The following is a 14,675-nucleotide window of genomic DNA, read 5'->3' as shown; positions in this document are numbered from 1 at the left end:
AATATATTTAAAGCTTTTGATTGTCCACCCAAATGTTTTGTACATTCACCCACCAATTTGTGCATTGGTATTGCACCAATCAGAGACTGTAGGTACATGAATCTGAGCATAGTTGAACCAAACCCCAGATTATAGACAAATCATAGTCTAAAAGACCACATTTTCAATCATAACTCAATGTTGACAATATGTGTAGTTGCCATTAAACTGCAGTATTTTGCCTTCAGGGATACTGCCAATGTAAATTATTACTGTACCATTTTATGGCAGCATTACATGAAAGTTTTGTGTGAAACAAATGTCACCAGCACCCGATGCATAACAGAATGAAAACATGCTCAATCAGTCATGGCTAACTGCACCTCTTTCAACTCACCTGTAGCAAAATTAGCTCACTCATACAGATTGTTTGATAAAACAGTACGTTTTTCTTCTTAAAGACCAAAGATCCATTTCTTCCGCCCGCTGAGCATAAGGTTAGCAGTTGCCTCTCAGCAAGGGGTATGTTCTACTTTACTCAATTCAAATCATTTTGACGTTGTGTGCGAGTGTTTTTCACAGTGTTTCTGTAGATTTCATCATTCACCCAGATCCTTAATGTGAGGTAGCACATTTTGGGGGACGTTTTTTACGAGGCAATTTTTTCCTCGGGCGAGGCGATGCCCACATGGGCCTCGTAGATAAGAAGGCTGAAAGGCAGAGGGGGTCTATGGTGCTGAAACTGGGAGGAAGAGAGAGAAAGAGAAAGAGAGTGAGAAATATAAAAAGAAAGAGACAGAGAAAGAGAAAGAGAGAGCTCAGTTACAACCCACCCTTCTTCAACAGGCTTTGATGAGAGATTTTGCTAGAAGTTTCTGTTGAGAATCTGGGTTACCTCAAAGATCCTGGTAGAACACAACTCAAATATTTGTCTTTGTTGAATGCTTGGAAAAATCCAATGGAGACAAAGTTCTCAGCCAAAACCAAGAGTTTCAAACTCTTGGAGCATGAAGATTAAGAAAACGCAATATAATTTCAATATTATATTCGTTTAAGTTTGGAAATATTTTTGGTTTAAGTTTTAGAGAGCTCAAAAACTAATCTCTACACCCGAGACAGGCACACAGAAGTAAAATGCATAAAACAACGGCTGTGCTATTTCTAGAAAGCAAAAAGCAATATTTCTTGCCTTTAATCATGCAGCAATTGCTATAACAGTCAGATGACATTGCTCCTCCAATTCATCTTTTCAAAAAACTTGATAACGAGTATGATGCCATTGACCATGACCGGCTGCATGAATGTCTCATGCTATGAATAGATATCAAAGGAGAGTATGTCTCATTGTCAGTGTGGAAGAACCATACCATTTCAAATCCATTTGCAAATGGTTCTTCAGCAAAACGAAGACATCAACAGGGCAAAATCTGTTGTTGAATCGCTTCAGATTAAATTGGCTGTTTAATGTGGCGGACCACTTTAGAGGAGGCAGTTTCGAGTGTCATTACTAATGCATAAGAGGAGACGCCATAAGAGCGGGATGCTTCAGAGATGCTAATAGCTACCAATGGCTGAAAAATCCCCTGTTCCCTGTCAAAAGCTACACTTAATGCTGCGCTTGATTAAGCGCTTATGGAAACGTCTTTAGAAGTGACCAGCTGTGAATATGTGTGCAACATGTCAATGAAATTGACTAGAATCTTTATAGCCTCTGTTGGTGACATCATCAGAATGCGCCAGTACCAGGGGCTATAAATAGATGTGTCACAGGTGCATCATCAGGTCTTTTGTCTTCAGACCACTCTGTGTTGTGTTTGTGCTTCTACAGCTTCTCAAGCTCTCTATTTTTCTTGTGATAGGAGTTAGATTTGTCAGACAGTGTGCAGAAAACTTTCTCTGTCTCTGTCATTCAAGTGTGGAAAAGACAAATGAAATAAAAAAAAATAAAAAAATGAGTGATCATAAAGCAAACGGTGTGTGTTTCCATGCTTACGTCCTATGGCTGAATCGGACACACACCAGTTTTGTTTTGTTTGTTTGTTTGGGGAAGAGCACGCTGCTCTTCCATTGGAGCTAGGCGAGTGTGAGCATTGTGAGCTGTTCACAGTGAAGACACTGCGTACTCGTCTCGCTTACTTCCAAAAGCCAGCACCCACCATTCCATCGTGGGGCTCGCGTATGGATCTGGCTGAGGAGCGAGAGACGGGTCCGTCCCTATCGCTCGCTCTCTCTCCAGACCCATTTTGTCCCTCACATGATCTCGAAGCACACCCCGGCGCCTCTTCGGTTCATGAGGGGGACGATGAATCTCTTGGGTCTGCAGACTTTGAGTTGCCTACCTCTGAACATTCCTCACATAATAACAAAGCAGTTGAGGAATGACTCGAGGTGGTTACTTGTGCGGTGGCCAGATTACAGCTTGACTGGCCACACGAACAAGAGACCCGCAAATGATCGAAACTAGAAGACAGATTTCTGTCTGGTGGCCAGGAGAAGGGAACACAAAATCAGTCTCTCCCCTTCTTTGAAGATCTCCATTACGAGTTAACTCATTCATGGGAGAAACCTTATACTTCCCGTATCTTTGTGCCTTCGACGTTGACATATTCGACTATCGTGGGTGCTAAGGCACAGGGGTATACGATGATGCCACAGGTAGAAGAGACACTCACGGGCTATCTATCGCCTGGTTTGACATCATCATTAAAAAGACCAACTCTCCTCACAAAGCTGTGTAGAACCGCCTCAACGCTTGTGGGGAAAGCTTATCAAGCAGCAGGTCAGGCTGGTGCTGCGCTACACACCATGGCGGTGTTACAGGCATACCAGGCTGATCTGTTGAAGGACCTGAGTGCGGGTAGTACAATTGACGTGGAAGCATTCTCAGAGCTTCGTCGAGCCACAGATTTATCTCTCCGTGCAACCAAGCAGACAGCTCATGCTATCGGCCATTCAATGGCTGCTTTGGTCAGCACAGAGAGGCATCTGTGGCTAAACCTCACGGGCATTAAGGATAAGGACAGGGTATTCCTACTTGATGCCCCAGTCTCACCTTCCGGCCTGTTTGGCGATTCGGTGAATACAGTCGTCACCATGATTCGGGAGGTGAAAAAACACGAGGAAGCCTTTGTGCAATTCCTTCCTCGCCACATTCAGGGGCAGGGGCTACTGGCCACCCAGCCTCACCCCGGTCCTTCTAGAAGGGAGACTCGAGTCGCGCTCCCCCTTGTAAAGATTGGGGACCGGCTCGTCGCCCTCAGCAGCCTCCAAAGCAAGACCTCAGGACCATTATTTCCAAAAAGAAGAAGTCCTGGCAGTCTTGTGCTCAGCATTGTGGGGGTAGCCCCCCTCGGGACGGGGCGCGCAAAACATCTACCCTCTCCTTCCCGACACCCAGTGGGGCAGCGGTTTCCAGCTAAATGTTGAGTGTTCCGATGCTTCCTGTTGTCGCCCAGTACACGGAATACCCAACATCCCCTCAATGGGAAGTATCGAAGTTGGTATCCATTTCAGAGAACCTGGCAGTGTGGAAGCTACTGCCAGGTATTTCTATGTAGGTCCTAAAGACAGTAGAAAAGGGCTACAGAATTAAATTAGTTCGCCGTCCTCCGTGTTTCAACGGTGTGGTCCCCACTACCGTGAAACCAGAACAAGCACATTTACTGTCACAAGAGCTGCAATCTCTTCTGGTCAAAGGGGCCATAGAACATGTTCCCCTTCCAGAGAGAGAGAGTCAGGTTACTACAGCAGATACTTCCTGGTTCCCAAGAAGGGTGGGGGATTGCGTCCGATTTTAGATCTTCGAGGCTTGAACCGCTCAATCAAGGTGCTCAAGTTCAAGATGCTAACTGTCAAGACGATCGTGTCACAAATTCAACATCGCGATTGGTTAGTCACGATCAATCTCACGGATGCATACTTTCATATAGAAATACTGCCACAACACAGGAAGTTCCTGAGGTTTGCTTTCGGGGGTGAAGCTTACCAATATCAGGTTCTTCCATTCGGCCTAGCCTTATCACTTCGCACATTCACAAAGTGCATGGATGCAGCACTGGCTCCATTGCGACTCCAGGGCATCCACATTTTGAATTACATAGACGAATGGCTGGTACTAGCACAATTGCAAGAACTGACATAACAGCACAGAAATGTCATCTTAGCTCATCTAGTTTCTCTGGGGTTGAGACTCAACGACAAGTAAAGCGTTCTTTCTCCTGCCCAGAGAACGACATATTTAGGATCGTATGGAATTCGGTCACGATGCGGGCACAGCTGTCTTCTGCTCGAATCGAGACCATTCAGAATACCCTGAGCAAAGTCAGGCTAGGCCAAGATCATACTGTTCTTCAGTATCAACGAATGTTAGGTCTCATGGCATCTGCGTCCTCTGTGATCCCTATAGGCCTTTTGCATATTTGACCGTTTCAGTTGTTGGGTCCCACTCTAGGTGCATCTTGCCATCGCAGATTGTTAATGACAGACGCCTCCCTGTCGGGCTGCAGAGCGGTCTTAAGTGGTTGTCCAGCTCAAGGGGAATGAGAGGGTCATCAGCTCGATTGGCACATCAACTGTCTCGAGTTGATGGCTGTATTTCTGGCCCTGAAGTACTTCCTCCAACATGTGAGAGGCTGCCATGTCCTGGTGCGGGTGGACAACACAGCGGCAGTCTCTTACATAATTCACCAGGGAGGTCTGCGGTCGTGCCAGCTAAACAGACTAGTGCAGCAGATTTTTCTTTGGGCCCAGGGCAAGCTCCTGTCACTCAAAGCAGTATATATCCCTGGATGCCTGAATGTGGGAGCGGATTTACTGTCCAGACAGAAAATACTGACGGGAGAATGGAAACTCCACCCCGAGGTAGTAAAACAAATCTGGTTAAGATTTTACAAAGCAGAAGTGGACCTCTTCGCCTCCCAACAGACAGCGCAATGTCCCCTCTACTTCTCTCTGAGTCACCCAGCCCCCACGGGTCTGGACGCGATGGCGCATACATGGCCCAAAATGCGCCTGTATGCATTTCCTCTGGTTTCTCTGCTCCCGGGAGTTCTAGCCAGAGTTTGTCAACAAGGATCTTGCCTCTTACTGATAGCGCCGCGTTGGCCGAACAGAGTATGGTTCTTGGAGATAATATCTCTCCTCGATGGCTCACCTTGGCTGATACCAGAAAGGAGGGACCTTTTGTCTCAAGCGCAGGGGACAATATTTCATCCCCAGCACGAGCTGTGGAACCTTCATGTTTGGCCCCTGAAGGGTACCAACTGAGGGACACTGGGTTTTCACCTGAAGTTATTGAGACCATTCTGAGTGCTAGGGCTCCTTCCACTAGAAAAAGTTATGCCAATAAATGGGGTATCTTTGAAAGGTGATGCACTGCACATAATGCAGATCCAGTTAACTGCCAGATTGCTTCAGTTCTGGACTTCCTGCAGGAGAAATTATCAGTAGGCACATGCCCCGCCACTCTCAAGGTTTATGTGGCCGCTCTGTCGGCTTGCCACGCCTTGATTGATGGGGTGCCACTGGGGAAACATCCTTTGCTCGCTCGCTTCGTTCATGGGGCTATGCGACTGAGGCCTCCCGTTAGAACCAGGATCCCTTCATGGGACTTAGCTATAGTCCTTGAGGGTCTGGTTGAGACCCCTTTGAACCTCTAGAGTCGGTGTCTGACAAGCTCCTGACTCTAAAGATGTTTTTTCTTATGGCTATCACTTCTTTAAAAAGAAATGGAGATTTCCAGGCTCTGTCTGTCTTGCCATCCTGGTTAGACTTTGCCCTAGGAATGGTGAAAGTGATATTGCATCCTCATCCTGACTACCTGCCTAAGGTTCCTTTCTCGACCGTACATCCGGTCACTCTTGAGACTTTCTGTCCTCTGCTGTTCACAACGCCGGATCAAGAGAGACTTCACAGACTGTGTCCAGTCCGTGCTCTTCAGGCCTACATCCACTGTACTAGCAGGTGGCATAAGTCAGGGCAACTATTCGTTTGTCATGGAGGCCGTAACAGGGGGGCGGCCGCCACAAAACAGACAATGTCACATTGGGTGAGGGATGCTATTGCCCTTGCCTATGAGGTGCGTGGTCAAGCTTCACCAGTAGGCATCAGGGCTCATTCTACCAGTGGAGTCGCTTCTTCTAAAGCTTTGGCGGGGGGTGCCCCTCTGCAGCATGTTTGTAATGCGGCAGGCTGGTCCTCTCCACAAACATTCATAAGATTTTATAGTTTGGATGTTCATGCCACTCCGGGCTCTCACGTCCTTGAGTCAATGTCACAAGCTCATGTCTGAGACCTTTCGCATTCTTGTGAGCACACACTACACAACCGTAAGGGGTCCAGACACCCACAGTGCGGCGGCGTGGGTATTCTCGTTCCCATAAGTGCTTAATCAAGCGCAGCATTAAGTGTAGCTTTTGACAGGGAACGTCTCAGTTTACTTGACCGTAACCCTTGTTCCCTGAGAAAGCGGAATGAGATGCTGCGCTTCACTGACACACTGAGGATGTCCCAGGACTGCTCTTCAGACAAATATACCTGATGATGATCTTGTGGCACATCTATTTATAGCCCCTCGTACTGGCGCATTCTGATGATGTCACCAACAGAGGCTATAAAGGTTCTAGTCAATTTCATTGATGTGTTGCACACATATTCACAGCTGGTCACTTCTAAAGACGTTCCCATAAGTGCTTAATCAAGTGCAGCATCTCGTTCCGCTTTCTCAGGGTACAAGGGTTACAGTCAAGTAACCCGAGATGTTGTGTTCCATGAAAAAAGATAGCTATACAGAATTGAAAAAAAAAAAAAAAAGAAAAAACATGAGGGTGAGTAAATTATGCATTTTTGCCAAATTATTCCTTTAAAAATTGACTGTAAACCACCTGACTCTTAAAACCTAAGGTCCAAAGAATAGCAGAAGACATTCTCCTTCAAAACATGAGCTGGGACCAAAAAACTGTCTCAGAGAAGATCAGAGGTCATGTACGTACCCTAACAACAACATACCTTTCCTACTTTGGAGCACTGATGGTATATTTGGATGAGGTTTACAGGTCAAGTTCAGCACTGGTTATCAATCTTTTATAGATAAAAAGATCAAGAGAAAGGATGCATCTGGGTGTGTTTGTAGATGTTTGTGTAAAGGTGTGAGAATGGGAAATCACTCAGTGGTTCTTGGAGACAGTTATCATTCAATGATGACCTGTGTGATGAACAGTTCTCTGTTGACCCTCTACAGGGCAAAACTGACTCAGAGTCCATAAAAGTCCATAACTTAACCCTTCCTCCATGACAGCTCTGAAACCATCCACTCTAACTCAACTCATTTGCCAAAGGGTTAAGGAAAATAATCTTAATTCAAGATATACTCTCTGAAAACAAGTCTTATTATATAACACAATTTTGCTTCTCAAATAAATGTACCTTTAGACATTTTGTTTATATATTTTTATTTTAAAACGACAAAAATACTGATGAGAAAATTATTTTTGCAGTGTATGAGCATTCAGATTACTTTAATGACCTAAAGTGCTCCTCATTCTCCTCTGTCATACAGAATTCCAACACTATCCCTAACAGTGATGAATCTAGTGATGTCTAGTCTTAAGACCTGTCTTTCTATAAGCCTATCAGCAGCATAACATCTACATTTATACATTTGGCAGATGCTTTTATCTAAAGTGACTTAGTGCTTTCTGTGTATACTGTATGTCTCAAGAAAGTATACTCGAACCCACAACTTTGGCATTGCTAGAGCTTTGTGCCAGATGAACTACAGGAACACATCAAACAATTGAATAAATAAATAAATAAATAAATAAAAAGAAACTACCTTCAGTTGTTGGGTCCCACTCTAGGTGCATCTTGCCATCGCAGATTGTTAATGACAGACAGAAACTAACATATCTATAATCAATGCATCTCTCCAAGATATAACAATGTAACTGTCCACTCTAAAAAGTTTTGAGTGTAAAATCAGTGGTTGTGGTTAACGCTCACCAGGTATGGTTGTGGAGGGTCCCAGTGAGTCCAGTCAAATGAGACAGAATCCAGCATTTTTTGTGACATATTTTGCCCAGGGAGAGATCCGAAACAGATATTCGCCTTTTTTTTAGTCAGGATCACAAGATATAGAAAAGACAAAATTATAATTATATAATTATTAAACCTACCTTACCCCCCATACACAAACAAACACACACACACATACAGGCATAAGGTGGACAGGTGTTTGGTGATGCAATCTGACAAAGGGGAGGAGAGCAGCAGAAGAAAACAAAGAACTTTAAGAAGGTCCATCATTGCTTTCAATCTCCCGGGGCACAGATCGATAGCTTCTCTGGACCTCTAGAGAGACAGCAGTGCAGGATGGTACATCCTTAACCTACTCTGTTCAGCTTTGCACAGACTATTACCAAGCTTAGAACATAGCAGCCATTTTACTGACAGGAGAAATAACACTGTGACTTTGAGAAAGAGAGAGAAAGACAGACAGATTGGGGGGAAATGAGTGACTGGAATCATGAAAAGCAAGAGCAATATATCTTAACAGTAGAGTTCCGGAAGTAAAGATGCCATTCAAAATCTTCATGTGAAATTTATTTTTAGTGAAAATGTTTAAACTAGGGCTGTCGATTAAAAAACAAACAAACAAACAAAAAAAAAAAAAAAAAAAAAAAAAAAAACGCAATTAATCATGTCCCCGGACTTTAATAAGAAATATTCCCACCATCGGGGCAATTCAAGCTTGAAGTACCATCTGTTTTCTCCAGGGGGCAGTAAGCGAAACTCCAGCTGTATAGGCAACACACAGCTTATATAGAGAACAAACCACACTCACTGACAGCAGACAGCACAAGATAAGGATGGAAGTGTTCTTGCATTTAAACACAGCTTGATGGAGCACAAATCCGAACGCAGGGATCTCAAGACATGTTTTTCAAACTACGTTTAACTTCAAGACAAATTCCTTGTATGTGGAAGCATGCTTAGCAATAAAGCTGATTCTGATTCTGATTCTGAACTTGACTCAGCGACCTAAAAACTTTATGTTGATGATGAAATGCAACCGGAGTGCTATGAACTGTAGGCCAATGATTGGCTTATGTTCAATGATATGGAAATAAAAAAAAAAAAAATATATATATATATATATATATATATATATATATATATATATATATATATATATATATATATATATATATTATCAATGCTTTACTCGTCTGCCACAATAATTGAATGAATTTTCCATCCATCCATTCTCTATAGCCGCTTATCCTATGCAGGTTCGCGGGTAGTGCTGGAGCCTATCCAAGCTGTCTCTGGCCGAAGGTGGGGAAACACTCTGGACAGTTGGCCAGTCCATTTCAGTTGATGCATTTTAATTATCTGAATTATTATTTTTTACAATATATATATATATATATATATATATATATATATATATATATATATATATATATATATATATTTGTAATTATTTAAATATAACTCTTTATAATTATTTCATCATTATATATAGAATTATTTTTATTTGAGGGGCTTTCTCAGCAAATATTTATATATGCGATTAATTACGATTAATAAAAAATGCACACTATGTAATTAATTTAATAAAAAATGTTAATCGATTGACAGCCCTAGTTCAAACCTTTACAAAACAGAGCTACCATAAGCTGTGAGGTTGTTAAACGATGGTTAAATCATCTGTAGAAGCCATAGGTCATTATGAATTCAGCTCAAACATAGTAAAATCAATGCTTTTTCAACCAAAAATGTAAACATAATACATGTTAACATGATTTTAGTGTGATAAAATCAGGGATTTATCACTGTTACTACGTTTGCATGGGCATGACAACAAAGATGTAATATTGGACATAACTTCACACCAATATGGGCTGCGTTTCCCCACAAGCATTGTAAACCTAAGGGTGCATCACATTAAGCTTTCTAGTTCAGTAGTCAGGGCACTGATCAATGAGTCGGCCATTTTAAGGGCTGTCTCATTCGGAAAATCGTTCCAGGGCACTGAAACTTTTTCTCCCTAAACAATCTCAGTTGTACATGTATAAATATATGATGTCAAAGCCTTATTTAAGAGATGCTGTTTGGAATGTCTTTCATCCATAATTACAATGAAAGCTAAACAATCTTTTAAATAGTAGAGTTGTTAAAAGTAATTTTAAAATACACTCCTTTATATTTTAATTTCTTTATTTAAAGGCATATTGTGGGTTCAATACAATTAAGCTCAATCGACAGCATTTGTGGCATAGGCTAATGTTGATTACCACAAAAATAAATTTCACATTTTCCCTCTTTTTCTTTAAAAATCCAAAAATAAAGGTTACAGTGAGGCACTTACAGTGGAAGTAAATTGGGCCAATTTTTGGAGGGTTTAAAGGCAGAATTTATGTGAAGCTTATAATTTTATACAATAAACTTGTGTATTATTTGAACTATAAAGTTTTTTTAAATAGTGAATTTCACAGTAATTTTAGGGTTTTAGGGTTTGTTGACATTACATCGTCATGGCAACAAAGTTGTAAAATTGGCTATAAATTTACACAGAAAAGTGATTGCAATACTTTCGAAAAAGTATTCTAATTTTCAAAAATTGGCTCTCATTCACTTCCATTGTGAGTGCCAGATTTTTGCTTTTTTTTTTAAAGAAAAAGAGGGACGAGTCGAACGTTTTTGTGGTAATCAATATTATGCCACAAATGATGCTGATTCAGCTTAACTTTTATTGAACACAGAATAATCATTTAATGCCATTTATCTTTCATAATAACACTGTACGTTTGAATATCTTTAATGAAAATGAACGATACAGCGATGATGCTGATTAATAACAGCTGCGCTTAAATCTGCGAGCTCGTTATCATGTTGCAGGTAAAATAGTAATACGTTTCCTAATGTTCAGTGGATCAACACACTTGCCAGCGCCCAAATTCATGTTCGTGATATACTGATTTACAGGAGCTGATTGAGACACACTCTAAGTAGATTGTAGAAAGGTTCGTACAAATAATTTTAGAATTACAGACACCGTAACTTTAGTACTTGAAAATCATGCTCTTAAGTAATCACAGGGTGCTTAAGTGCATCATGAGGAAACAGACTCATGTAGTCACCTGCAGGACAATCGTAAAATTACACTAAAACTTAATGTAGTCATTACTGTGTTGCTTAAACTTAATGCAGAATATAGTCTGACTTTAATATCATGACTAATATTTGACTTTAATATATATATTTACAATAATAATACATTAAATAATATATTATTTTATATTATATTTTATACAACAGTTAGTTTCACTCCTTGAATCTGATTGGATGAGAGGCGTTCAAAGAGTGCTGATAAAGGACTGTTTTTAACACAGGGGATATGTCGAGCTCTATATAGAATGAATGTGTTTGTGTCTCTGTGTGCCATATAAATGCAGAATCTGCCTCTAGCAGGTAAATTTCTTAGCACTACAGAGTGATCCAGACAACTCCCTTTATGGATTAGCATGAGTTTAATTTAGAGTGAACGAACAATCTCGTCTCCATTTAGCACAAGAGTAAAGTTCACCTGGGCACTTTTCATCTTGGACGTGGCATCAAACCTTTATTTATATTTAATTCCTATCAAAGCTCTCCTCCCTCTGATCTGTCATAACACTCTCTGCCAGAGTCCAGCCTCACATCTCACACCACTATCGAAGAGCAAAGGACCCAGAGTGTTAATCGGGCTCCTGGGTAAACGTCTGGAAATTTCTGTGCGTAGACTGTGAAATATGGAGTGTTTAAGTTGTTTCGATTTCTCTCACTCTGCACACACACAGACACAGTTGTACGTTTGCTTTACTGTCATGGTGGGTGCTTTTCATTGACTTCAATTGTTTTTATACTGAGGTAATCACATTTTCCACCCATAACCCTAAATCTAACCCTCACAAAATACTTTTTTTTTTTTTTTTTGAATAATTCACCCAAATATGACAATTCTGTCATCATTCACTCACTTGTTTTTTTTTTTATTTTTTATTTAATTTTATTTATTTTTTTATTATTATTATTATTTTTTTTTTTTTATAAATCTAACATTCTGGCCATTACCACCTGCCTTCATTTAACATGAAAATTATTATACGTTAAAATGAAAATGCCACTAGAAAATGATAACTCTAGATGGTCCTGAAGTCATAAAGTGAACACTAATGAAAACTAAATTAAATTGAAAATACAAATTAAAAAAAAAAAAAAAAGACACACACAATCTCTCTTCCCACACACTTTCTGTATGAAACAACCCTAGAAAACTATTTTCTCCTCACTTCCTTCAGACTCCAGTTAAGTGCTTTGATTTCCCCTGAGATGACGAATATACCCCTGAACCAGCTGTCTGGAGTCACTGAGGTATCTCTCAACAAACACGAGCACAAAAAAAGAATGTACCAATACAGAGAAAGTGGGGCTGTAACCACCATAGACATTGAAGGGGGCATGTCCACACCAATATTCAGAATAGTGGTCGTAATCTAAAAGTATATCAGGGCTTGTGTGCTAGTGATTTGTGTTTTGTGCTTTTGTTTCTTAATTGGACAGATATTGTGGAGAGTGACAGGAGATTATTAGGTGAGAAAGAACCAGGATAGGATCAGATCATGTCGCGGGTCAGATTCAAACCTGCATTACCCACATAATTACCATGGCTCAACATGTCTGGAGTCGGGAGGGACAGATATGGTTTTTACAGTGGCTGATGCTGATATCAACAAATCAGGGGTGTGTTTCCCAAGAGCATCATTAGCCAACTAAGGTTGCAAACTCCATCGTTACCAACATCGAAACTGTAGTTCCAACGAACATTCTCAAACAGCATCACAAAGTAGTGTGGTTGGAACTACAGCTCTTTACCTGTTGTTCGAAGCATAGTTTGCTGTGTGGACATCATTTAAAATCGCTGAGGCTTCTAAATCTTTTATCCATATATATTTTTCATTCTGTCAAGACTTTGACCACGTTTACATTCATTTAAGAAAATGATTTATTCTGGGATTTTGCAGAGAGCGGCGTTCTGAAACATCACATAAACATGAGTGCAGCATTTGAAGTGATTAAAGGCTGTTAAGAGAAAGCACTTTATCACACTGTTTCTGTCAGAGAACAATGCTTTAATGTGTTAATGTTAACGAATAAGTGGTGTTAATATATTTTTGAAGAGTGCACATGTGCATATGCTCAAGAATACCGAAGTCTAAAATAGAGAGAACCCCATCTATTGCAGTGCAATGCATCTGTCGCATTACAAACTGCATGCCGCTTTCGTGTCTTCAGCAGCTTTCTCGCATTAAACGTGTAAATGAGCTTTCTGGTGTACGTGTAAATGAGCTATTATAATTTAATATTCACGGAAGTTATTTTTCCACCCCCCAAGTAACGTCATTAACGACAGCTCAACCAGCGTTGTTCAAATGATGGATGTGTGACATAGTTAATACGGTTTCGGGAAACAGTCGTTACTAGCTAGTTAATTTCTACAACGATGCATCGTACTATGATGGTTATGGAATGAGTTACGCATTGTACGGGAAACGCACCCCAGGGTTGCAAGCAGCTGATATAATGCTGATATTTATATAATACACATTAATGAGAGTAAATGAGATGCAGAATAATAATAATAATAATAATAAAAATACAAGAACATTTATTTCACACAACAATTACTAAATATTTACTAGGCTGCCAGTAGATTTTGGAACTGACTCGAGGGAGAGGCAAAATAGAGTATTAAAGAAATAAAATAAAATGAATAAAATAAACAAAAATAATAAAATAAAATGACAAATAACTAAATAAAATACATTAAAATACATTACATAAAACAAAATAAAAAATATAAAATAAAATATATAAAAGTGAAATAAAATAAATAAAATAAAAAAAGGCTATGTGATATTTTATTGTATATACATTTCCTGCACAAACAGGAAACCTGCACAAACACCTGCTGTGAGATATTGCCAGCACTGGTGCTAAATCTTCTGATAGAAGACCAGCTGATTATTTTTTAGAGTTATAAAAGAGACAAATACACATGGATTACACACCTCCAGTATGCCTGAGGGAGAAGTCGAGTCGGAAAGAAAAGATACAAACCTTAAGAAAAAAAAAGGAAATTACAGGAGCGAGAGAGATACAATTTAATAATACACTACAACAGGGTATTCTGTAGGAGGAAAATAAAGAGGAAAGTGCAACTTTGGCTAAAGTTCAGCACCCCCAGTTTCCATATGTTAAGCCTGGTCACTCACCCCCAATTAAAATCCCTCCCTGGATCCCCTCTGCATGCTTAAAGAAACTGTGTATGACAGCCGATTACCTCATACAAACCTCCACCAAGACTTGGGGCTCCATCTGTCCACCTGATACCCAGAAAAGGGCAATAAAAAAAGAGAATATTCAGCCACTGACCCCTTGGGTGGACATTAATGAACTTCCCTTCCTCTCTTACTCACAATTTTTCAGAGAAACACTCAAGTCTCTTTCTCTCTGCCCAATAATTGCCATTCAAACCTCTCATGCTTTTACAGTATATTCGACCTAAAGTAGCATCAAAATAAAAAAAGAGTACAAAATGCTTTGTTAAACCTTCTATCCTACTCAAGAGAAGGAAACTGCGGGAGGCAGAACTC

At 40.4% G+C, this 14,675-nt stretch overlaps 1 pseudogene; it reads right to left on the bottom strand.

Moving 5' to 3' along the window:
* Nucleotides 1-14,675, bottom strand: part of LOC127433231 (1,4-alpha-glucan-branching enzyme-like) — a 235,745-nt pseudogene that overhangs the window by 133,752 nt on the left and 87,318 nt on the right.

Source organism: Myxocyprinus asiaticus, chromosome 43, assembly GCF_019703515.2.
Source record: "Myxocyprinus asiaticus isolate MX2 ecotype Aquarium Trade chromosome 43, UBuf_Myxa_2, whole genome shotgun sequence".
Taxonomy (NCBI): Eukaryota; Metazoa; Chordata; class Actinopteri; order Cypriniformes; family Catostomidae; genus Myxocyprinus; species Myxocyprinus asiaticus.
Note: the sequence above shows the minus strand (reverse complement) of the source record. Positions and strands in the feature narration are given on the sequence as shown.